Raw genomic sequence first — 24,284 nt, 5'->3', positions numbered from 1 at the left:
CTTGCAACAGTGATTGTGCCACCCTCTTCAATAGCCCTTTAAACATGACTCAGGCCTGCCAATGCAGAGCCTGTGAGTGCAGTTTAATCTGCCATGCCCCGCCACTGCCACATCACAACCCACCTGAGAGACCTGCATTGGCTCCCCATCAACAAGATAATCACCCTCAAACTCCTCACCCACGCTCACAAGGCACTGCACAACACCGGACCAGAATACCTCAACATTCGGCTCTCCTTCTACACCCGACCTGACAGCTTCGCTCTGCCGAACTTGCCCTCACCACCGTCCCAGACATCCGCTGAACAACCACCGGCAGCAGATAGTTCTTGCCCCTCGCCGCCAAGACGTGGAACACTCTTCCCTCTCATCTGCATGGAGACATCTCAAGACTTGACTGTTAGAGCAGTAGCAGCCCCCCACTTCAACGTCTTGAGACCCTCACGGATGAGTAGTGCGCTTTACAAATTCCCTGATTGATTGATTGATTGCCATGTCAACTTGGTATTCAAAGCCTCTTGCAAAACTTTAAACTCCCCTTCTATTACATTTAAGTCACCCCTAACGGAGGTCCTAGGTAGCGGATATGGCAGGGTGCTGTATAATTAAAAGGTAGAAGATGTACTTTTTAGGTTGACATATCCCAGAAGTGAAAAACTCTCAAATTTGTTTTCACTACTGTGAGGCCTACCCCCCATAGGATAACACTGGGGATTCCTTATTACATTTAGGGGGTTATTCTAACTTTGGAGGAGGTGTTAATCCGTCCCAAAAGTGACGGAAAAGTGACGGATTTACCACCAGCCGTATTACGAGTCCATTATATCCTATGGAACTCGTAATACGGCTGGTGGTATATCCGTCACTTTACCGTCACTTTTGGGACGGATTAACACTCCTCCAAAGTTAGAATAACCCCCTTAATAAGCTGTAATTCCTGATTGAGAAGGGGTACACCTGTTGTCTTTAGTACCTATGGAACTGTAATGATAAATCGTCTTTAATGGTAAAGTTGAATTTATGATTACAATTTTGAAAATGCCACGTTTACAAAGTTGCCATTTTCAAGCTTTTAGCTATGTGTGCCTGTATCCTGTCTCTGATACACATCCGGGTGGGGTGACAGCTAGGATTGTTAATTCTCACACCTATTACACCTGAATAGACCGTGCTCTTTCCACACACAATGGGCCTAATGACCCTGTATCATTACTCAAACCAGCTTGAAGCCACGGCAGGGGAGGAAGGGAAGTCCCTGAACTTCAAAGCTACTGTCTAGAAGCTTCTCCTACCTTCCAGAACCAGGACACCAAAATATAAACACTGGACCTCAAACCCACTAACTCAGTATACTTCTGAACCTGTGAACACCCTGCCAGGAAGAAGGACTGGAGTGCCGCCACAAGCTATTCTGTTGGGCTGATGCCCTGAAGGAGTTACTGACTTGCTGTGTTAACCTGCGGTCTGCTACCCTCCTACCTGGGGAAGAAGAACTGGACCTGCTTCTTCATCTTGCTGTTAGGACAACAGAGTGACTCAAAGGGCTAGCCTGCTGGCCACCTGATTTGAGCCTCAGAGACATAACAGGCTCCACACAGCGCCTTGACCCATCTATAACAAGCTTTTCACTTCCAAGGGGTGCATCCCAGGTCCTGGGCACTTGGAAGTGATTTTGTGGCTCCTGAAATCAAGGTTTTGGGCCCTTCGTAACCACACACAGGCCTGGTTGAACCAGCACTGTGCCTTTCACCTAAAGAATCAGCATAAGCAGTCGCAAGTTCATCACCTCACACAGCAAGTATCGCTAGTTGTGACTACTAGGATCCAGCCCGCCCATCTGCGATGCCCAGCCAACTCCTTGCACCTGCAGACCACCGCCAGTGACGCTCTCCTTGCACCTGGTAAACTTCTTCTTTGCGAATGGGACACTTGGCTCAACTTTTGAGGAGGTAAAACTTCAGTCAGACTTGTCTGGGGCTGTATCCGACCTATTGATCTTTTGAATTTCACCCTGTCTAGTGCGACCAGATAGCCCTGGTTGGTGCTTTATGCTTTAAGGCACTATAAAACGGTTTAATCTTTAAAAGTTAATATCTTGATGTCTACTTCTTGGATTTGTGTTATTTTGGTCCTCTTTTGTTCAATCACAGTTTCTAACAGTGCTGTATGTTCTCCATGCTCAGTATCCACAATTCTGTTGTGTTCAGTTTATTGAATCTTGTTTAGACCCTTGTGCAGCTTGGTCTTCCACTCCAGTACAAATGTGTGTTTTAATAGTAACATGATCTAACATGGATCTAGAAAATCCCCAGCGATAGTTGATGGTATTAAGTGTCTGTGGCAACTAATATATAAATGTAGTAGGTGTAATTTGTATGTAGGTTGTGTGCATTACTCTCTCAGTGTGTTTGTGGTTGGTATCACCATATCATTGTATCAGCTTTCTGATATTTACCAATATATTTTCTTTATCATTTGCCTAATGTTTGGTCTTTAATTTTGATTTTGTAGTGTTGCACATATTAGGAAGCATTGAAGTCAAAATACATTTGTGGTGGAACTAACCAACATTTTCCAGTGTACCACCTTCTGTAGGTGGAGAAAACATTTTGAGTGACTTCCACTGGTTCTGTAGTGGTGAATTGAGCTTGTGATGTGGTGGAATTAGCGATACAAATACGTAAATATAGGCCACTTTGAAAAGACTTAGCCGAGTGAGTACCAAGACATGCAGGAACAGAACACCATACACTCCTGAGATATCCTTTGCATCAAGCTAAAGGTTACCGCCTGTGTGGAGAAAACAATTTCTGTACTGCTTCAATAAGGGACAGATGGCAATATGATGACTCCCCAGTGTAAATAAAAGCTGCAGAATAACAGATCGTTTGCCAAGTTTGTAGACACAGAATCCATTGTTTGTACCCTTCGGCCGGTCACAGTAGGCTCTGTAAACAAGACTGTGGTCTTTGTATATATCCTATCCACTTCTCTGTGCTATCCAAACACTCTGCGTACAGCTCTTGGTAATATGCAGTAAACTCTTGGTGAAAGGTCTGTCCCTCAGCGAGGTCCTTCAGACCACCATGGAGCCCCAGATCCCATTGCGTACAGTCTTCAGCTATGCACAGCTGGCACTCCGCATAGGCCATGTCTTTTTGTTAGCCCTGACTCTCATCCTCTATGAACTCAAAACCCACTGCATACTGTCATTGGACATCAACAGTGACCTCTGAGTATAAGGCCTGGCCAAAGCCCCAGATCCTGCAGCAAGTGTACAAGCCAGAATTGTGTACAGGCCTGGCCTTGGGCTAGCCCTGCACTCAATCCCTTGTTCTGGATAAAATATTTGAACTTTGGCTAAGCCAGATGGCTATCCGCTATGTCCCCAGCATGCTCTGTGTGTGGTCATTGCCGGTTCTAAGTCAACACTCTCACACAAAAAACAACACAACAATAACGCATCACAAAAATATCACATTAACCCCTTCGCAGCCAAGGACATAACGGTTAGGTCCCTGGCTGAGGCATCAAGGACATAACCGTTATGTCCTTGGACTGGCTAGCGCTCCCCCCCATGAGCCGAACCTCGCGCCCCCAGTGCAGGGGTGGAATGGAATTGTTCCCCCTTCCACTCCCACCCCCGTGGCGTCTGATGATGTCAGCGCGCAATCGCACGCTGACCTCATCAGAGGCCTGCCCCCCGACACTGCGCCGATCGGAGGAGAAATGCTTTTGCATTTCTCCTCCGATCACGTGGAGGGGCCGAGAGAGGCATCAAAGGAAAGGAAAGGTGTTTCCTTTCCTTTGATGTCTTTCTCAGCAAGTCTGGTGCCCGATCGCATTGGAAAAATGGCCACTAGACACTTGGACAAGGGCCGCTCCCCAGGGGGCAAATACGTTTTTGGCCATTTCGGACTCCCTTTTGGCGAGTTTGGCCTATTTTAATTAGGATGATCTGGCCCCATGGGGGGCAGAAACCACTAGACACCAGGGACCACTTTTTTTAGTTTACTTTTTTTTTTATATGTGGAGAGCGACCCTTTAGGCAAGGGTCGCTCCCCTGGGGGCAAATTCATTTTATGTCATTTCTGCCCCCAAACAGCCTATTTTTATTAGGCCGATCTGCCCCCAAGGGGGGCAGAAACCACTAGGCACCAGGTATTTGCACTGGTTCGGCTGAGCTAGAGGCCAAAATCTACAGGTAAAAAGACATCAGATTTCAATGTAAAAATGTGATGTGTTCATGTTGCTTTTTCTGTCGCGAGCATTAGCCTTACCCACGCAATTGAGGTACCATTTTTATCAGGAGGCTTGGGGGAATACAGAATAGCAAAACAAGTGTTATTGCCCCTTATCTTTCTGGACATTTTTTACTTCCAAATGTAAGACAGTGTGTAAAAAAGACGTCTATTTGAGAAATGCCCTGTAATTCACATGCTAGTATGGGCACCCCGGAATTCAGAGATGTGCAAATAACCATTACTTCTCAACACCTTATCTTGTGCACATTTTGGAAGTACAAAAGTTTTCTTGATACCTATTTTTAACTCTTTATATTTCAGCAAATAAATTTCTGTATACCCGGTATAGAATGAAAACCCATTGCAAGGTGCAGCTCATTTATTGGCTCTGGGTACCTAGGGTTCTTGATGAACCTACAAGCACTATATTTCCCCTCAACCAGAAGAGTTCAGCAGATGTAACGGTATATTGTTTTCAAATATTTGACATCGCAAGGAAAAAGTTATGGAGTAAAACGTGGAGAAAAATGGCTGGTTTTTTTTTACCTCAATTTCAATATTTTTATATTTCAGCTGTTATTTTCTGTAGGAAAGCCTTGTAGGAACTCCACAAATGACCCCATGCTGAATTCAGAATTTTGTCTACTTGTCAGAAATGTTATCTTTCTGGGATCCACCATTAGTTTCACACTCATTTCTGTCACTAACTGGAAGGAGGCTGAAAGCATAAAAAATAGTGAAAATGGGGTATGTCCCAGTAAAATGCCAAAATTGTGTTGAAAAATTGGGTTTTCTGATTCAGGTCTGCCTGTTCCTGAAAGCTGGGAACATGGTGATGTTAGCACCGTAAACCCTTTGTTGATTCTATTTTCAGGGAATAAACCACAAGCCTACTTCTGCAGCGCTTTTTTTCCATTAAAAAAAAATATATATATCTTTTTGCTGTATTTTGGCTAATTTCTTTGTCTCCTTCAGAGCAACACATAAAGTCTGGGTACCTCTAGAACCCGTAGGATGTTGGAAAAAAAGGATGCAAATTTGGCGTGGGTAGCTTATGTGGAGAAAAAGTTATGAGGGCGTAGGCGTGAACTGCCCCAAACAGCCAAAACAAGGCTTGGCACCTGTGGGGGGAAAAGGCGTGGCAGCGAAGGGGTTAAAATAACAATAGAACACCGTTTAGACATGATATATTATGTCACTAGTGATTTTACTGAAAATGTCATTTGCAATGTCACTTTCTAACATTATTTGTGAGTAGTGCATTGGGGGAATGGTGAATGCATGTATGTGTAGCTATCCATAACTTGCAAATATATATGTAGTCCCAGAGGAGATGTAAATATTTGTATTATTTTCATGTGCATGAGAATCACAGCTTGTGTACCCCAGCGTTCCATCAAAGTTTGCTAAATGAGATACGAAATTTATAATATGGTGCTGCTATAAGCAACAAAAAGGAGTAAGCACCAATTTGTGAACTTTCTCCTCATTTTCTTGTTCAGAATTTTAGCAGACTCGTAGACTCAGATAAACATGATGGGGAACGGAAGGAATGGTTTGGACCAAGGAACCACTATAAAGGGAGGTTACAGGACACGTTGCAATCTACTTGGGTGCATTATCAATGTACATCACAGAGGAGTCAACAGGAGTCAGAGCTGCCACTTCTGATCCTCAGCTTTCGGCCTCTGGCAACATTCTTGTGACCACTGTATTTATGACAAAAGATGTTGGTTTATCGTCCTGCATTACTGCGATGGCAACCTCATACTTTTCTCTCAGTGACCTATCCATGCTAATGGGTGTCGTCTGCCACTGAATGTGAACGTCACGTAAAATTTGTATTGGCCCTGTCTGATCAAAGACTATCAAAGACTGGACCCAAACTGCTCGCAACTTCGCCTGACATCCAGAGGCCTCATAAGCATAGCGCCATCAGGCCAAATAAAGGCAACAGCAATGCCTCCTATCTCAGGTGACTAGCTGCTGGACCTGCCCGACGTAGCTGGCTTGATGAGTAAGAATATGGAAGTGAGTGGCACAAATAAGGGCACCGAGAATAATGGGGAGGGACAAAACAACAGAACTAAAGCCAAACACCATGGTAAGGTTATCAAAACATACACACATCGCAGCGCCCACAGTTGCTGTGCTGGGTTGCGTGAGAGGGAGATATCTACAAAAATATCGCACTTCTCTCTCCCTAGCTCTGGTGCAGAATCAGGTTGGCGAGGAGCACACACACACTTTGCACCTTAGTGCTAACTTTAAAGCTTTTCCCAAGTTCGATAGTGCGGCACATGTCCAAAGTAGAAAAAGTTAGGAAAAATAAAAGCTTTTCCTCTTTTTGACACCTGCTTTCAAATGGTGTGATTTTTTTATAAAACACCCTAACCACTATTGTTAGTAGATAGAGCTTTGTGTCAGAAACTATGAGTGGTTGCATGAAAATGCCCATGTATCACCCATGTAACACCCCCTTGATGCAGAGAAATGGTGGTCTATAACGAATATTCAACAGGCACTATGGGCCATATGTACGAACACTTTTTCCCATAGACACAGAATGGGTAAAAACCTTTGCTACATCTGGCCCTATATCTCTCTTTCATATAAGTAGCAATCGCTTTGGCTCATTTCACACCAGTGTTAGTGAACCATTGTAGATCCTGGGTTAGACAACCAGCCATCACTCATTTTGCAAGTTATGCCTTGCAGTCATTGCTCCTGTCCTGCTGCTTGCACATAGGTATTTCAGGACCCCTATTCCCTGCCACTTACGTCCTCTCAATGCACTCTTTGAGCCCATTATATGCTGTAAAATCGGTGACTGTTTGTGGTAGGGACTAAGGAACAGGAGGGGTCATGCACAATGTAGTTTCAGGACCACGTTCAGCTATTCCTTTGCAAATGTGCCCACCTGCTGATGAACAGCTATGAATGTGTGAATGAAAGTCATGCTGTTGTCCTGTCCTGGTGTTTAATTCTTCCATTAAACCTGTTTCAAACAAAGTGCTGATATTTGCCACAATATTGCAATTTGGTGGATACACCATTGCACTTCACCACACCAACAGAGAATACCAGTTCCATTTATTTAAACATATGTATACTAGCAAATTTTACTTTCATTCCAATTTTGCACAACAAAGAAGCAGAAGAATGTAATTTGTCCAAAAGGACAGCTGGGATGAAAACTGTGCCTCTTGTTTTTATGTTTCCAACTAGTCCACTAGGCACAACTAGGGTGTTGGTGAATCCTTCCCAGGGAAATGCCACTGGGCTGTGGGCCCTGCCCACCTTCAGAACAAAGGGGGTCATTCTGACCTTGGTGGTAAAAGGCGCTTACCGCCGGTCAGAAGACCGCCATTACACCGCCGCGGTCGCAGTAATCCGCCACGGTCATTCTGACCCGCAACTGGCTAACCGCCAAAAACCCGACACCAACAAAAGTCCGCCACACCAAAGGTCAGCGGGAAACTGGCGATGACCAAACCTCCACCGTCACGGCAACAGAAATACGCCCATACCATTCCGACCCACAAATCCCCGCAGCGGTCTTTCAACGGCAGTATTCCATTGGCGGTACACACCGCCGCGCTCAAAATACACACACCTTTACAAAACACTACCACATTGGACAAATCAAAATATACACACCTGAGACACATACACACACCACTCCCACACACCCAATTAAATATAAAACACACACCCACATCACCCACAAACCCTTACGACCACAATTGCGACTGAAGGACAGAGAGAGACAGCACAGCATAGAGTAGACCATCACACAGAGGCAAATCACAACATCACCCACACAATTTCCACGCACAAAACACCATACACCACCACACTCACCACACTCTACAACACATACACCACCCCTCACCTCATCCACACCACCCCATGGCACCCCAAAGACACCCCAGGTTCTCTGACGCAGAACTCAGGGTCATGGTGGAGGAAATAGTTTGTGTAGAGCCCCAGCTCTTCGGGGCACAGGTGCAGCACACCACCATTGCCAGGAAGATGGAGCTATGGCAAAGAATAGTGGACAGGGTCAACGCTGTGGGACAGCATCCACGCAATCGGGACGACATCAGGAAGCGGTGGAACGACCTACGGGGGAAGGTGCGTTCCATGGTATCAAGGCACAACATTGCGGTGCAGAAGACTGGTGGCGGACCCCCACCTACTCCCCCAGAATTCACAGCATGGGAGGAGGAAGTCTTGCACCTCCTGCATCCTGAGGGCCTCGCAGGAGTAGGCGGAGGAATGGACTCTGGTAAGGCAAATCTCCACTACTTCATTCCCCCCACCCCACCTGCATGCCAAATCATACCCCCACCCTCACCCCCACCCCCATCACACCAACTCCTTGCAAATGGCTCACCATCACAACCCACCCATCCCAAAACCTAGCCCTGCATGCGTCCCCAAAGCATGGACACCCATCACCAAAGCATGCCCACTGCACACACCCATCACCCCCACAAGCCACCGTCACAAAAGCCCTCACAAGGGACTGCCAGCACTGGGGTACACGGCCACCCACCCATTACACGAAATGCCACACACAGAAGCAATAACCATACTCTTATACCCCTGCAGGACCCGAACGCCACCACACCGCCACGGAGGGTCCAGAGATGTCCATCCCACCCCAGAAGAGGCCCCCAGTGATGACAGCAGCTCTGTCTCCCTGGACCCAGATGACCAGCCCGGCCCATCGGGGACCTCGGGACAGTCGGTTCCCCTCAGACAGCCACAGGCTACACCAGACCTAGCCCTCTCTGGGAACACCAGCACAGCTCCCACCCAGCGGGCCCATGCCTCTGTCTCCAGGACACATCAATCAGCGGTGTGTCCACCACTACAGGGCACCCAGGTTGACCCACCACCCCAACAACGACAGGGACCTGGGGGCAGTGGTAGTGGGCACACCGTCCAGGGGACAGAGGCCCAGGGAAACAGGGGAACTGGGAGGGCTGCTGTGCGACAGGGGGGGGACAGGCCCAGGGAACCGACTCTCCAAGAGGCCCTCTCCTCCATCATGGGAGCATACCACCATTCCCAGGAGACAATGGCTACGGTACTGGCCAGGTTCCAGGAGATCCAGGTACTGCAGGAAAAACAGTACATGGGGTTCAGAGAGGAACTGAGGAACATTAGTTCCGCAATGGGGACCATCATCGTGGCCCTTAACCAGATAGTCACCACATTGCGGGACCATGTGGCACCACAAAGGGCCCCTGTCACTAGCCTGGACCAGGAACAGCCTGCCACCTCTGCCGGCGCTAGTGGACAGGAGGCCCCCACACAACGACAGGCCACCAGAACCCCACCTCCTGCAGAAGAAGAACCACCCCGCAAGCGGAACCTAAGATCTCACAAGAAGAAAGAGTAGGATGCCAAGACCCCCGCCAGCAAACGATACCCCCTGATGTCATCCCACTGTCCCACATTGTCACCCTGTCCAACCTTGAACTGCCCCTGCTCCATCCTTCCACAGGCATATGGACAATGCACCTGTGAGACTGAGCACTGGACTCTGCCATGGACATTACTCCACCATCACCCATCACCGTTTTACAATCATGTTCCTAAATGTAGCACTTTAATTAAATCACTTATTGCACTTAAAAAATCTGGAGTCTGCTTGTATTTTTAACTAATGTATTAGACATAACGGTGCAAAAATGTTCAGTTACATTGTGATGACAACATACCACTGTCACACAGCTGTAGTCCATGGGCAAACAAAGCAGAGGTCACGCAGTGGGGCCCACAGCTCTGAAAACGGAAGGGAAAGTCACAACTCAGTTAACAGGAACTGGGGGGAACTCAGACAGTAGAGAGGCAGGAGACTTTAAGTAAATGTAAAATGTCGTGGTTGATTCGTACCTGTGTGCTACTGAAAATACTGTTCTATCACTGTGTCCCTGTTGTCTGTGTCGTCACCGTCGTCTTCCTCCTCTTCACTCTCCACAGGCTCCACAGCTGCTACAACACCACCATCTGGACCATCCGCCTGCAGGAAAGGCACCTGGCGTCGCAAAGCCAGGTTGTGAAGCATACAGCAGGCCACGATGATATGGCACACCTTCTTTGGTGAGTACATTAGGGATCCACCTGTCATATGCAGGCACCTAAACCTGGCCTTCAGGAGGCCGAACGTTCTTTCTATAATCCTCCTAGTTCGCCCATGGGCCTCATTGTAGCGTTCCTCTGCCCTTGTCCTGGGATTCCTCACTGGGGTAAGTAGCCACGACAGGTTGTGGTAACCAGAGTCACCTATTAGCCACACACGGTGTCTCTGTAGCTGTTCCATCACATAAGGGATGCTGCTATTTCGCATGATGTACACGTCATGCACTGACCCAGGGAACTTGGCATTTACATGGGAGATGTACTGGTCAGCCAAACAGACCACCTGGACATTCATCGAATGATAACTTTTTCTGTTCCTGTACACCTGCTCACTTCCACTGGGGGGAACCAAAGCCACATGGGTCCCATCAATGGCACCAATGATGTTGGGGATATGTCCAAGGGCATAGAAATCACCCTTCACTGTAGCCAAATCGCCCACCTCAGGGAAAACAATGTAGCTCCGCATGTATTTCATCAGGGCAGACAACACTCTGGACAAAACCTTAGAAAACATAGGCTGAGACATCCCTGATGATATGGCCACTGTTGTTTGGAATGATCCACTTGCCAAAAAATGGAGTACTGACAGAACCTGCACCAGAGGGGGAATCCCTGTGGGTTGGCGAATGGGGGACATCAGGTCTGGCTCCAGCTGGGCACAGAGTTCCCGTATAGTGGCTCGGTCAAGTCTGTATGTCAGTATGACATGTCTTTCTTCCATTGTCGACAGGTCCACCAGCGGTCTGTACACGGGAGGATTCCTCCATCTCCTCGCAAGTCCCAGCGGACGGTGCCTAGGAAGGACAACATGGAGCACAGAGTCAAGCAACCCACAGGTACGTAACCACAGCTTGCACAGTACACGATTCGCTATGCAATGAATGGCTTGTATGAGTGGCAATGCAAGGCCTAGGCCTGTGTGACGCAGTAGAAATTAAGCCATGTGGGCCCTTGAAATGGCGGCTGCCTGACCTGTGAAGTGTGACAATGGGATGTGAGGTCAATGCGCTGGCGTGGCACACCGTGGCGGTAGGCGGTCGAAGACCGCGGCGCAAAGCAGCATTGGTTAACATTGAACCCTATGGGTCTCAGGAGCCAATGACGATGTGCGCCGGCGGTCGCGGTACGCACCACCGCGGTACGCACTGCCGCGGGCGTGACCGCCATTTTCTAACTGCTTAATCACTCGAGACCTGATCATCCACAGGAGAGGACCTATACTGCAAGTGCTGCTGTGACCTCGGTCTGGAAGATACAATGGCTGCTGCGACTGGGGAAAGGGCCCCTGCCTTCACATCTGAGGAATTGGAGAAACTTGTTGATGGGGTCCTCCCCCAGTATGCGCTACTCTACGGTCCTCCAGACCAACAGGTAAGTACACAGGGAGCACGTAGTATGGGCTATGCCTGTGTTGAGTGGGGTGGATGTAAGATGGTGGGGAGGGGAGCGAACGAGGAGTGCAACGCACGACAGATGAGAGCATATGCCACATGGCAAGGTTGGGGAAGGGGGCCCACTCACATCGACCATGCAGAAAAGTGATGATATTTCTTGTTCCACCCTGTACATGTTACATAGGTCAGCGCCCATCAGAAGATCGACATTTGGCGTGCCATCGCCAAGGACGTCCGGGCCCTGGGGGTCCACAACAGACGGGGCACCCACTGCCGCAAGATGTGGGAGGACATCCGCCGCGGGAGCAGAAAGACCGCTGAGGCTCTGCTGGGGATGGCCTCCCAACCTAGGAGGGGTGCCACACGGCACTTGACCCCCCTGATGTCCCGGATCCTGTCGGTGGCCTACCCCGATTTGGATGGGCGCGTGAGGACATCACAGCAGACACAAGGGGGTGAGTATCAGCACATTCTGCTATATTAGCGCACAGTGGAGGTGTCTGGGTGGGGGAGGAGGGCTGTGGCTATCTCTAGGCCTGGGCGGTTTCTAAGGCTAGGCCCCTCCGTTAGGCATGGCCCTGTGCCCCCGCCCCCACCTCTAGGGTGCTAAGTACAGCTATCCATGGTCCGGGCTCACCTATGTGTGCATTTGTCGTCCATAGACTTGTAGGCCCCAAGTCACAATAATTGAGTAGTGTACCCCGAGTGCGCGGCGTAGTGCAGGGGGCTTCTGTGTCTGTCCTCTCCGCCAACGGTGCCGCCAATGCATGCACTCAACATGTCTTTCTTTCTTCTCCCCCCCTTTTTTTTGGTTTTCCTGTTCATGTGTGCATTAGCATCATCAGGCGGAGGAGAAGTGGCATCGGCGCACGAGGGAGCTGCATCTCACATGGCCCCGGAGGGCCATGCAACCGACTCCGAGTACACCAGTGAGACGGAGGGCGAGGGGAGCTCCACAACGGGGACCCGTGGAGACGTCAGCGACACCGACACGTCCTCGGAAGGGAGCTCCTTTGTGGTGGCGGCAACATCCGTGCCCACCGCAACAACAGGTACAGCGCACCAGCTCCGCCCTCCCAGCAGCCCCTCAGCTTTCGCCCCGTGCCCGCTCGGCCAGGAAGCCGGGCATCTCCTTTGCCCCTGGCACCTCAGGTCCTGCCCCAGTTACCCCTGCTGCCCTCAGTGCGGAGATCATTGACCTCCTCCAGACGCCCATTGTTGGGCAGTCTACCCTTTTGAATGCCATCCAGGGGGTAGAAAGGGAGGTGCATCGGAGCAATGCATACCTGGAGGGCATTCATTCAGGTCAGGCTGCCCATCAGCGATTGTTCAACGCTCTGGCCTCAGCACTGACGGCAGCAATTGTCCCTGTGTCTAGCCTCCCCCCTCCAACTTCCTCAACCCAGTCCAACTCCCCTGTTCCTCTGCCTATCCCAGACACACCTACAGACCAGCCTGCACACACCTCAACACCCAAGGGCAGCTCATCCAGACATAAGCACCACAGATCACACAAGCATTCACCCAAGCAACATCCACATGCAGACATGCCAACAGCCACTGCCTCCTCTGTGTCCCCCTCCTCCTCGTCTCCCTCCTCCCTCCCGGTGACGTCTCCACTCACACCTGCATGCACACCACCATCAGCCAGTACGTCCATCACCACCACACCCACCAGAACAGTCTGCACACGTGCAGTCACCACCCCCACTGCCATTTACACGTCCCCTGTGTCCTCTCCCAGTGTGTCTGTCACCCCCTCTTCCAAACCACACAAACGCAGGCAGTCACCCACCCAACAGCCATCCACCTCACGACAGCCTCCAGCACAAGCACCTGCACCCAAAGTCACCAGACTTCACTCTCCTACAACCACATCCTCTTCCTCCACTCCCATACCCACTACAACTACCCGTCCCTGTCTTTCTAAATTTATTTTCCTTTCCAACCTTGACCTCTTTCCAACAACTGACCCACCCCCTCCATCTCATTAGACTCCAATCAGCACCTCAGCCACCACAAGCCCTGCACCTACTAGGACCATCGTTCAGGGCTATTGGAGTCCACCAGCTCCTAGGGCAGGAACATCGGCCAGCAGCAAGGGGACAGCCAGCCCACCCCCTGGGAAAAGAACCAAAAAAGAGAAGGGCAGGCGCGACAGGCATGAGACGGCTGCCCCCAAGGACACCACCCTTGCACCGTCACCTGGCCCATCCACAAAGGGAGGCAAGGGCCTCAGAGTTTCTGCCAAGGAGGGCAAGGGCAGCAGGGCGGACAAGTCCGGCAGCAGGCGAGCTGCCCAGGAGGGCCCCACCAGCCCCATTTGGGGTGTGACGGAGGACACCCACGGGCCCAGGACTCCAGCTCAGGAGGGCCCCGCAAGCGAAAGGTCTGATGGCGACTGAGCGGGAATTATTGGCCAGATCTGGTTCCCTAGGAACACAAGACAAGCACCGCTGAACAGGGCCCCGCCGTGAGGAGCACCACTGAACAGGGCCCCGCTGTGAGAAGCACCGCTGAACAGGGCCCCGCCAAGACAAGCACCGCTGAACAGGGCCCCGCTGTGAGAAGCACCGCTGAACAGGGCCCCGCCAAGACAAGCACCGCTGAACAGGGCCCCGCCGTGAGAAGCACCGCTGAACAGGGCCCCGCCAAGACAGGCACCGCTGAACAGGGCCCCGCCAAGACAAATACCGCTGAACAGGGCCCCGCCTTGAGAAGCACCGCTGAACAGGGCCCCACCGTGAGAAGCACCGCTGAACAGGGCCCCGCCAAGACAAGCACCGCTGAACAGGGCCCCGCCGTGAGAAGCACCGCTGAACAGGGCCCCACCGTGAGAAGCACCGCTGAACAGGGCCCCGCCAAGACAAGCACCGCTGAACAGGGCCCCGCCGTGAGAAGCACCGCTGAACAGGGCCCCTCCGTGAGAAGAACCGCTGAACAGGGCCCCGCCAAGACAAGCACCGCTGAACAGGGCCCCGCCGTGAGAAGCACCGATGAACAGGGCCCCGCCGTGAGAAGCACCGCTGAACAGGGCCCCGCCGTGAGAAGCACCGCTGAACAGGGCCCGCCAAGACAAGCACCTCTGAACAGGGCCCCGCCGTGAGAAGCACCGCTCCGCTGGGCCCTTCCTGTCAAGCACCGCTCCGCTGGGCACCGCCGTCTCTGAACTGCTCCGCTGGGCCCTTCATCTTAAGCACCGCTCCGCTGGGCACCGCCGTCTCTGAACTGCTCCGCTGGGCCCTTCCTGTCAAGCACCGCTCCGCTGGGCACCGCCGTCTCTGAACTGCTCCGCTGGGCCCTTCCTGTCAAGCACCGCTCCGCTGGGCACCGCCGTCTCTGAACTGCTCCGCTGGGCCCTTCATCTCAAGCACCGCTCCGCTGGGCACCGCCGTCTCTGAACTGCTCCGCTGGGCCCTTCCTGTCAAGCACCGCTCCGCTGGGCACCGCCGTCTCTGAACTGCTCCGCTGGGCCCTTCATCTCAAGCACCGTTCCGCTGGGCACTGCCATCTCTGAACTGCTCCGCTGGGCCCTTCCTGTCAAGCACCGCTCCGCTGGGCACCGCCGTCTCTGAACTGCTCCGCTGGACCCTTCATCTCAAGCACCGCTCCACTGGGCACCGCCGTCTCTGAACTGCTCCGCTGGGCCCTTCATCTCAAGCACCGCTGGCCCATTGACAGGGCCGGATCTGTGTCGGGCAGGGCTTCACGAAGCACTCTGGCCAACATGCCTCCTCCATAACCAGTGGAGTCTGTAATCCACCTGATGGACTGTGGCTTTGCACTCCCCCGGATGGTACAGTGGGCAATCCACCCACTGTAGAGACTTGGAAAACTGTGGCTTTGCACTCCCCAGGATGGTACAGTGGGCAATCCACCCACTGTAGAGACTTGGAAAACTGTGGCTTTGCACTCCCCAGGATGGTACAATGGGCAATCCACCCACTGTAGAGACTTGAGAGACTGTGGCTTTGCACTCCCCAGGATGGTACAGTGGGCATGGAGGCCCCTCGTGGATCTGGCATCGTGGACTCATGTGGCTGAGGTGCCCCCCTTCCCTTCCCCCTGAGGTGCCTGTGGATTTATTATCTGATGCCCCAGCAGTGTTCTCTCCAATGGAATCGGGTCTCGTGTGTGGGCTTTGCCCATTTGTTTATGCACATTGGCCCACGAACAATGGAATGTAGCCAATATGTGCCGGACATTTGGACTATGTATATATTGTTCATGTTGTAATATATTTATTTGATAAATTTCATATTTCACTTAAGTTCAAATATGCTTTAATATACTTCAATTTTAATGAACATTTTATTTTGTCTTGGCATTCTTCTGGGGGTTCGGGGGGGTGTCACTCTGACTTGCTGCTCTGCATTGGTGTGTAGGGATTTGGGGGGGAGGGGGTGTTGCGTATGTGTGTGCCCGTAACCTTTCTCCTCCCCCCTCCCCTGTGTCGTAGGTGCAGTACTCACCGTTGTCTTCTGCGCCGTCGTTCGTGCTCCTGGTAGAGGAGCAGGAAGACAATGGCTGGTAGGATGTTTAATTCGGGTTCCATGCTGTCCAGATTCCTCGTGGAGTGTGTATAGGTGAGCGTTTTCCCGTTCGTAGTCTGTTTCCGCCATGTTTTTATCGGCGGGGCGCCCGCCCCGGAAAAGGTGGCGGAATGGTGGGTCGTGATAGTGTGGGCGGGACATTGTCTGCCGCCTGTCTGTTGGCGGTGACCGCCGCGCTGTTTGTTTGTCCCGCCGTGGCGGTCGGAGTGTTAAAGTGGCGGCCTGTGTTGGCGGTTCCCGCCAGGGTCAGAATTCCATTTTTATTACCGCCTGCCTGTTGGCGGGTTGGCCGTCGCTTTAACACCGACCGCCAGGGTTGGAATGACCCCCATAGTGTTTATTTCTAGTATATTTACGTGAAGTGGTAAAGCTGACATTCGATAGGAAGATCCTAGTTTCTTCATTAAAACTTACCCAGGCCAGGTCCTGTAGCAGTAGGTGCTTATTGAGCAGTATTTGTGGTAGATACTGATATTTACCATTGGTGTTTCGAAGTTTGACTATTTCATTCCAAGGCATACTGCAGGAAGTGATGAAGGGACTAGAAATCAAATATAGTATAGATGATCAATCTCTGGGTGAATTATGGAGCCTATTTACAAAGTGTATTTTGTAGTACATTTTGTGGTTCTACATAAGTACTACATCCAACAAAATGCTATTCGCAAACTTGTGTGCAGTTTCCATCTCCGCCTCTCCTATCGTTTTCTGTGCAGAGATCTCTGTGGCCACATCCATACTATAACTTTCCTCACTTTCCTATGCAGCAAACTCCTGTTTGGCAATCTCCATACCCATTTTATCAACCACACCCGATGCTTCCCTATGCACCTTTTTTAGGCAGAGGCCGGGGCGGAGGAAGAGGCAGGCGGAGAGGAAGAGGAAGACACGTTCATTGGGCACAACAGGAACCACAGATGGTAACTCGCAGCCAAGGGAAGAATCCTCCAGCACAAATCTAGTTATTAATTTGTCAACAAGACAACTTACTATGGATGAAAACTCAGTTTTGAATGAAGGCTTGGGCTTTGTTCCCACTGCGAGAGATGATTTTTTTCGTATTCATATTAATTGCGAGTTCACTCAGATTTCGGAAAAATCTGACTGCACTTTTTCTTTCAGGATAAACCTACAGAGTCCCAACAAGAAGACACAGGCCTTAGGACAATATCAATGAAGAGGGACAGGGAGATTCATGGTCCAGTGTACTTTCTCCCAACAGAGTACTAACAACACGCAGAGTACACTGTTCCAAAAGGGCACATAGGGAACCCGTAGGTTTAGGAGCAAGAGCCCTCACACACCCAATAGGATGTCATGCTTCATCATTAGGAGATGCTCCTCCTCAGACCGGCGCTGCAATGTCTGACGGGATCCCCAAAGATGGGGCTCTTTGCCAGAGATCTTTTGTGCAGGTCGCCAAGAGGGAAATATCTAGGAAGACTCGCATCAGACAGGAGAGAGAACTTTTAAAAATTGGTTCTAAACCTCAATACCTAAGTAATTTACTAGTGAAAACCGAGGGCCTAGACCAAGATTAAAAACAACGTGAAAGTGAAAATGTGAGGGATAATGCTCAACCACTTTCTACAAATGAGTCAGGGCAAGGGAACTATCACTGGGCCTCTAGACATGGGTCGACATGTTTCGCGTCTGGTGGTCCGAAAGGATCCAATGACGCTTCATCAGGACCAACAAAAATAGAAAAAAAATTCTCCTGGAATATTTGAAAAATAGACCCAGTAAGGTCTGCGAAAGGACAAAAGTGAGCGAGGTTACCACTCAAGTCACTTACATTGAAGTCTATTGTCCGTCCGGTCAACTAAACATAAGGTAACCCTGTAGAAAAAAAATAAATTAGAATAAAGAAGAACAGAGTGTGTTTCATAAATTCACGCACAACCCGTGTTCAAAAAGTGCGCACACAGTGTGAAAATCATAATACAATGTGAGGAACATCAAAGGGCTTACATCCCAGGTTTTAGGACAAGGCTCCGTGGGAAGAAAAAGGCCTAGGACTGTTGCTGCTAATATTAGAGAAAGACATCGTAACAAGTAATGAAACACTCATAGCAATTTGCATATTGTCAAGCTAGCGAGCACATCGTGGTATACTCAATGTCACGTACAAAGTATTTGGCAAGTAATCACAAGAACAGTTATTCAACATAGTCTTCTGTATATGAAGGGGAAAGAATATCCAAAAATTGCCGGTTGGAATTATTGTAAAAGCAGGGCACATAAAAACGGACTGCTTACCAAAAGGAATTACTCAGCAAATGGACCCATTGTAATGGGCCTTAGGACTCCATCTACCTTTATTCCGCCAATAACAACTGTACCTTGTGAAGTGCTTGCCTTCAAAAAAGCTATTATGATGGATGTGCAACAATGGCATCCCAAACATGCCTTTTGCAACATTACCACTATAGAGAGAATAAGTTTGAGAACTCCCAGACAAGACCTAACTATAGTAATAAAACCTGCAGATAAGGGCATAGCAATTGTGATTCAAGACTCCCTCGCTTATAGATCTGAATGTTTTCGTCTATTGAGCGACTCCACCTACTATACCCCTATTTCACGTGATCCGACTGAAAGATTACAGCTTCAGATTCGGTCTTTGATCCATGTTGCTGTATCCAACTCCTGGATATCTCAAAGAGAGGCCAATTTTTTGGAGACCACTAATCCACGGATCCCCTATTTTTACTGACTTCCCAAAATCCAAAAAGGGACTACCCCTCCTCCAGGACGTCCGATTGTCTCAGGTATTGGGTCCGTATTAGAACCCCTTTCCACCTTTTGTGATTTCTTTTTACAACCTATTGTGAGAGAATCATCTACTTTTCTGTAGGGCAAGAAGGAGGTCCTTAACTTGATCGAGTCTATTAATGAGACATATACACTACAAGCATTAATCACCCTTGATGTTGAGTCTCTTTATACTTATATTCCCCAAAAAGAGACACCATGGGTGATTGAGACTGCGCTCCTGAGCCGACCACTAAGTACAACCACACCAGTGCATTTCATTATACAATGTGCTAATCTAGCACTCACTGAAAATGTCTTTCAATTTGAAGACCAACTGTACCATCAGATTCGCGGGACTTCTATGGGGAGTACATTTGCCCCCAGTCTAGCTTGTCTGTATGTGTACGATTTTGAACAGCGTTGGATTCTCAATGCTAACAATCCCTTTACTGACAACATCAAACTTTGGTGACAATACATTGGTGATATCCTCATCGTATGGCAGGGAGATACACAATTGGTTCCTCATTTTACCAATTGGATAAACAGCCTTGACCCCTTTTTAAGGTTTTCTTCTACAGTTTCCACAGAGAGTGTTTCTTTCTTGGATCTCACTATTACTATTAACTGTGGCAAATTACAATCTTGCACATATCAGAAACAGACTGACCGTAATAGTTTACTACTTTACGAGAGTTACCATCCCAAAGCACTACGGGATAATTTACCATATGGTCAATTTTTGAGACTACTCCGTAATTGTAGTAATATATCTTTTTTTGATCAACAAGCTGACGACTTAACCGCAAAACTACTTGAGAGGCACTACCCAGCGGGAACTATTAACACAGCACGTAAACGAGCTCGGAACAATAATAGAGAGTCACTATTGTCTTCAACATCAAAGACTCCCAAATTTCGTTTGACCTGTGTATCTACATTCTCACCTGCTTCTAATTCCCTCAAGAAGCTGATTAACAAACGCTAGTCAATCTTGGGGGAGTTATCATACCAAAACCTATTTGCTTTTAAAAGATCCCCCAATATTAAGGATGCTGTTGTGCACACAAGACCACTATTACTCAACAAAGATTCAGACCAAAAGACATTGTGGACCCTACCTCCTGTGAAGTGTCATATCCCATGTGGCAATTGCAATGTATGTCCTCTCTCCAAATGTATACAAACAGTCCACTTGGAACCTGTTGGCCCTTGGAGACTTCACAGACATACTAATTGTAACACTCGTAACTGTATCTATATGATCTGCTGTCCATGTGGCCTACGCTATATAGGTGTGACTACAAGACCAGTCGAAATTTGGATTAATGAGCATCGTAGTAATATCAGATGTTGACGTCTCACTACGAAATTGAGTGTCCATTATCGCAATGCACAGCATACGCCAGATGACCTTTGGTGGATCGTACTAGAAGTAGTACAATCACCCACTAGATCACTCCTTGAAGTAGACTGGTGCTGGGTATATAAGTTGAAAACCCACATCCATGGCTTGAATGAAGATATACCATGGATGAGCGTTGGAGTATGCATGAGATAATTTCTCCCCACTGGAACTGCCTCTAACTCACATAATATTACATTCTTGTTCTCACTCTATTGTGTCTTATTCAACAGCCCTTAACAGAGAAGCCTATAATTCTAACTACTCCATAGGGTACACACTTCAGCCCCCTTGCTTGTTTTTATTGCTTGGATGCCCATGTTTTCATTTTTCAAATAGTATTTTAGTACATAGATTGGTTTCATTTTGTACTGTGACTTATTTCTGTCCATAAACCTGCACGTTTCAGTTATGTATCAATTAATAAATACATTTCCTGGTATTTCTGCTCGAGTACCCTCATGGTTTCTTTCCGCTGTGTTAATGTTTTGAAATCAGACACACAGTATGTGCAGAATACATTTATGGCTATTGGCAATTACTTCAAGTAGTCCTTTCTTTATGTCTTGGTGTCCTAAAGACATCACTTGGCCCCTCCCACTGTTTCTTGGTTTAGGCGCCGTTCTTTAAGCGTCTTCCACCATTTAATGACCGCTTTTGCAGTGCAGCTTTGCGGACACTCACAATGGACTGAATCAGGTCCCGATGATTTTTTCAAGTATGTTTGTTTACTTTTTACTCATTGGCTAAGTATTTCGTCAATCTTGTCCCGGCTATTCTTCCAGGAACGCGGCTTGATGGCTCTGTGTTACACTTATTTGCTATGGGGCGGCGGCACACGAAGTAGTCCGTTTTGGGGTTTTAAAGTTTTGCCCTCAAGGCGAGTTTGACCTCCTGAGTGCCGATAACTTGAAGCCTGTGGCCAAGTTCCGGTTATGTGATGATGTCACCCCTTTTCTTGAGTCTGTCATTTACGGCTCATCTGTTATATTTAACATCCAATGTTCGCATTCCACTTGAGTGCATGTGAACACGCCCTTGACTTTATATGCCTCCCAGCCATGCGAAGGTAGCACAATTTTAACCCTTCAGGGAGAACGTGTGCCTCTGTCTTTCTGAGTGCCTGCTCAGTCCTCTCTCCACTCATATTAGATGGTTCTTTTCCGGCTTTATATATTTTTGATTACGTTTTCATAACTCTTATTCTCAGACAAGCTATAGATTGTGTTAACCTTTTGTCTGTATACCTGATGTGAACACATGGATTTTCCTACTGTGGAATCTCCTATGGTGAATTGTTTAATCATAGTTGTATTATGTAAGTTCTGTTTTAACATGCCCTTTTTAGGAACATTGTTTGATTGAAAGCTTACGCCTCCTAAGGAAACCTAAAGGATGGGAAGCATTTCTTGATTTGACTTCCTTTTCTTTTACTGCCCTCATGACTATGACCACTAATTTCTTTTTAAGTGTCTTTCACTGAATTATGGTATCTCCCCAAATAGAGTTGAAAAATGCAATGTCATTTTATTTTGTTTGTCTCTTTATTTACCACAGGTATGTGTCAGTTCCTCAAGATTCCTGTGAACTACCTTGAGTACAGCCTCACGGTTATATGCTGTTTCATAAATTGTGAACACAGTGTATTAATTTGGAGAAGATTTAACTAAGTCCTTATGAAGCGCCATGTGATCCGTATGGACGTTAGACGGTGCGAAACATGTTGAATTTTTGGAGTGGAAATAGTAATGTCCTATCTTCCACTCATTCTTTAGGTTAAAGGACCATTATTATCCAAAACTCTATGTATGATTTTAATCTTGACCTGCGCTTCCCTGCACTAATAAAACTGTTTTTTGAGGGAGTGTTAGAGCCAATTTTAACTTTCTTTCTCTCCATTTTCATTTCACCCTTTATCTTTTCAGAAAATTTCGGCATAGTCGCCCCCACAAGGGTCCCATCAGACATTGCAGTGCCAGTCTGACGTGGAGCAAGCCTAATGATGATACAGGAGGGCCCTTGTTTCTGAACCGACCCATACCTGATACACTCAGATTCTTTGTTGTGCAGTATTTTGTTCTCTTTGGAACAGTGTACCTTTTTGATTTATTCATAATGATGAGAGAGTTTTTACACTGGACCAGTTAATCTCCCTGTCCCCATTTTTGCGAATCACAGACTCTCTACACACATAACTATATATTTTAGTAGCAAATGTGGGAAGGACGGGGAGTGGCTGGAAAATGTAGAATACCTACTACTGAAGGTGAGGGGTTAAGGGAGGAGTAAGGAGTGCTTTAGGGTGTTAGGAGTAGGTTTAGGGAGGGGCACACACACACTCACAAAATATTAGACCACTTTCTAATAGTTAACTGCACTTCTAAAGTTACCACAGCTAAAAAGGGACCCAAAAAACTAGTAAATGATGCCAGGTCAGATATGACCGCTCACGGCCAAACACTGGCACTGCAATGCCTTCTCATAGAATATAATGGAGGTGGAGACTTAAAATAAAACCTTTCAGGAGATAATGTTAAATTATAATAAATGATTTAAAATATTTAAAAATGTAAATAAATATACGTTAATGTAAACAAAGATTTTAAGTATGAATCCATAGTTATCATTTTCTTTTAAAATGCATTTTTTTTGTAATTTAAATATTAGTATAGGAAGTTTTGATTAAAATATAATTAAATGTTGCTGAATAATTCTTAACTCACTTATAATAATTAGTAATTTATAATGAACAATTTTCATATGTTTTACTACTATGTTTTTAATGTAAACACCAGAAAAGGTATTGTAAAATAATTTAGTAAAGTAAAATGTAGTACCTATTTAAATCAAAATCAGGTTGTTCATGCTGTAACATTTGTTTTAATGTGTTCACCATTTAAAATAAATATCTAAATATAATTTACAAAACTATTTAGCATAAATATGTAGTATTTTGTTATTTAACCGTGTTTACTTTTCACTAAACATTTCCATATCCAAGATCCCAGAACTAAAAGGTTGTTTATTGAATACACTTGGAACCAATGGATGAGATTTACAAAAGAACAACACTTGCAACACATCTCTTAATGAAATGACTGTTTCTTCACAACTCCACCCCAGTCACCAATTGAAACTCATTCCAGCACCAGCCAATCACATACAGGCTCACACCACAAATAACTTCAGCTGCATTTACTGGGTTGTTGAATGTCTTCAGAGGTTTGATCCTTGTTTTGAGAAGGATTTGTTTGAGGAGAAGGAGAGGCAGGGTTACAAACAAAGGACCAACATCTTTGGGGTGTCCAGATAAGCTGTCATTGACAGATACTACTTCTCACCTGATGTGATCCTCAATATGGTTGCAGAATGGAAGCAGGAGCAGATGTACCTACATCCTGCTCCCTGGATACCCAAGTCTATATAAAAATACTGGGCACACTCCATTTCATGGCCACTGTACCTTTCTAGAGGATCTCTTCTAACAACATTGGCATCTCATAGGCAAGCCGGTCTTGATGCTTGCATCAGTTACTGAGATGCCTCAACAGAAGAGTGCAGCAATTTATCTACATGACAGTCACTGGTGGAAAGGCAACGGATGACAAGGAAATAGCATTCCTTTGACCACTTCCCTCATGAGCTAGGTGCCATTGACTGCACCCATGTTGCACTCTAGCTATCTCACCACACAGCACACCTTTTCCACAATAGACATTACAGGCACCTCATCAAGAGCAGGCTGTCTGTGATGCCAGGGGCTGTTTTACTG

Source organism: Pleurodeles waltl, chromosome 5, assembly GCF_031143425.1.
Source record: "Pleurodeles waltl isolate 20211129_DDA chromosome 5, aPleWal1.hap1.20221129, whole genome shotgun sequence".
Classification (NCBI taxonomy): Eukaryota; Metazoa; Chordata; class Amphibia; order Caudata; family Salamandridae; genus Pleurodeles; species Pleurodeles waltl.
Note: the sequence above shows the minus strand (reverse complement) of the source record.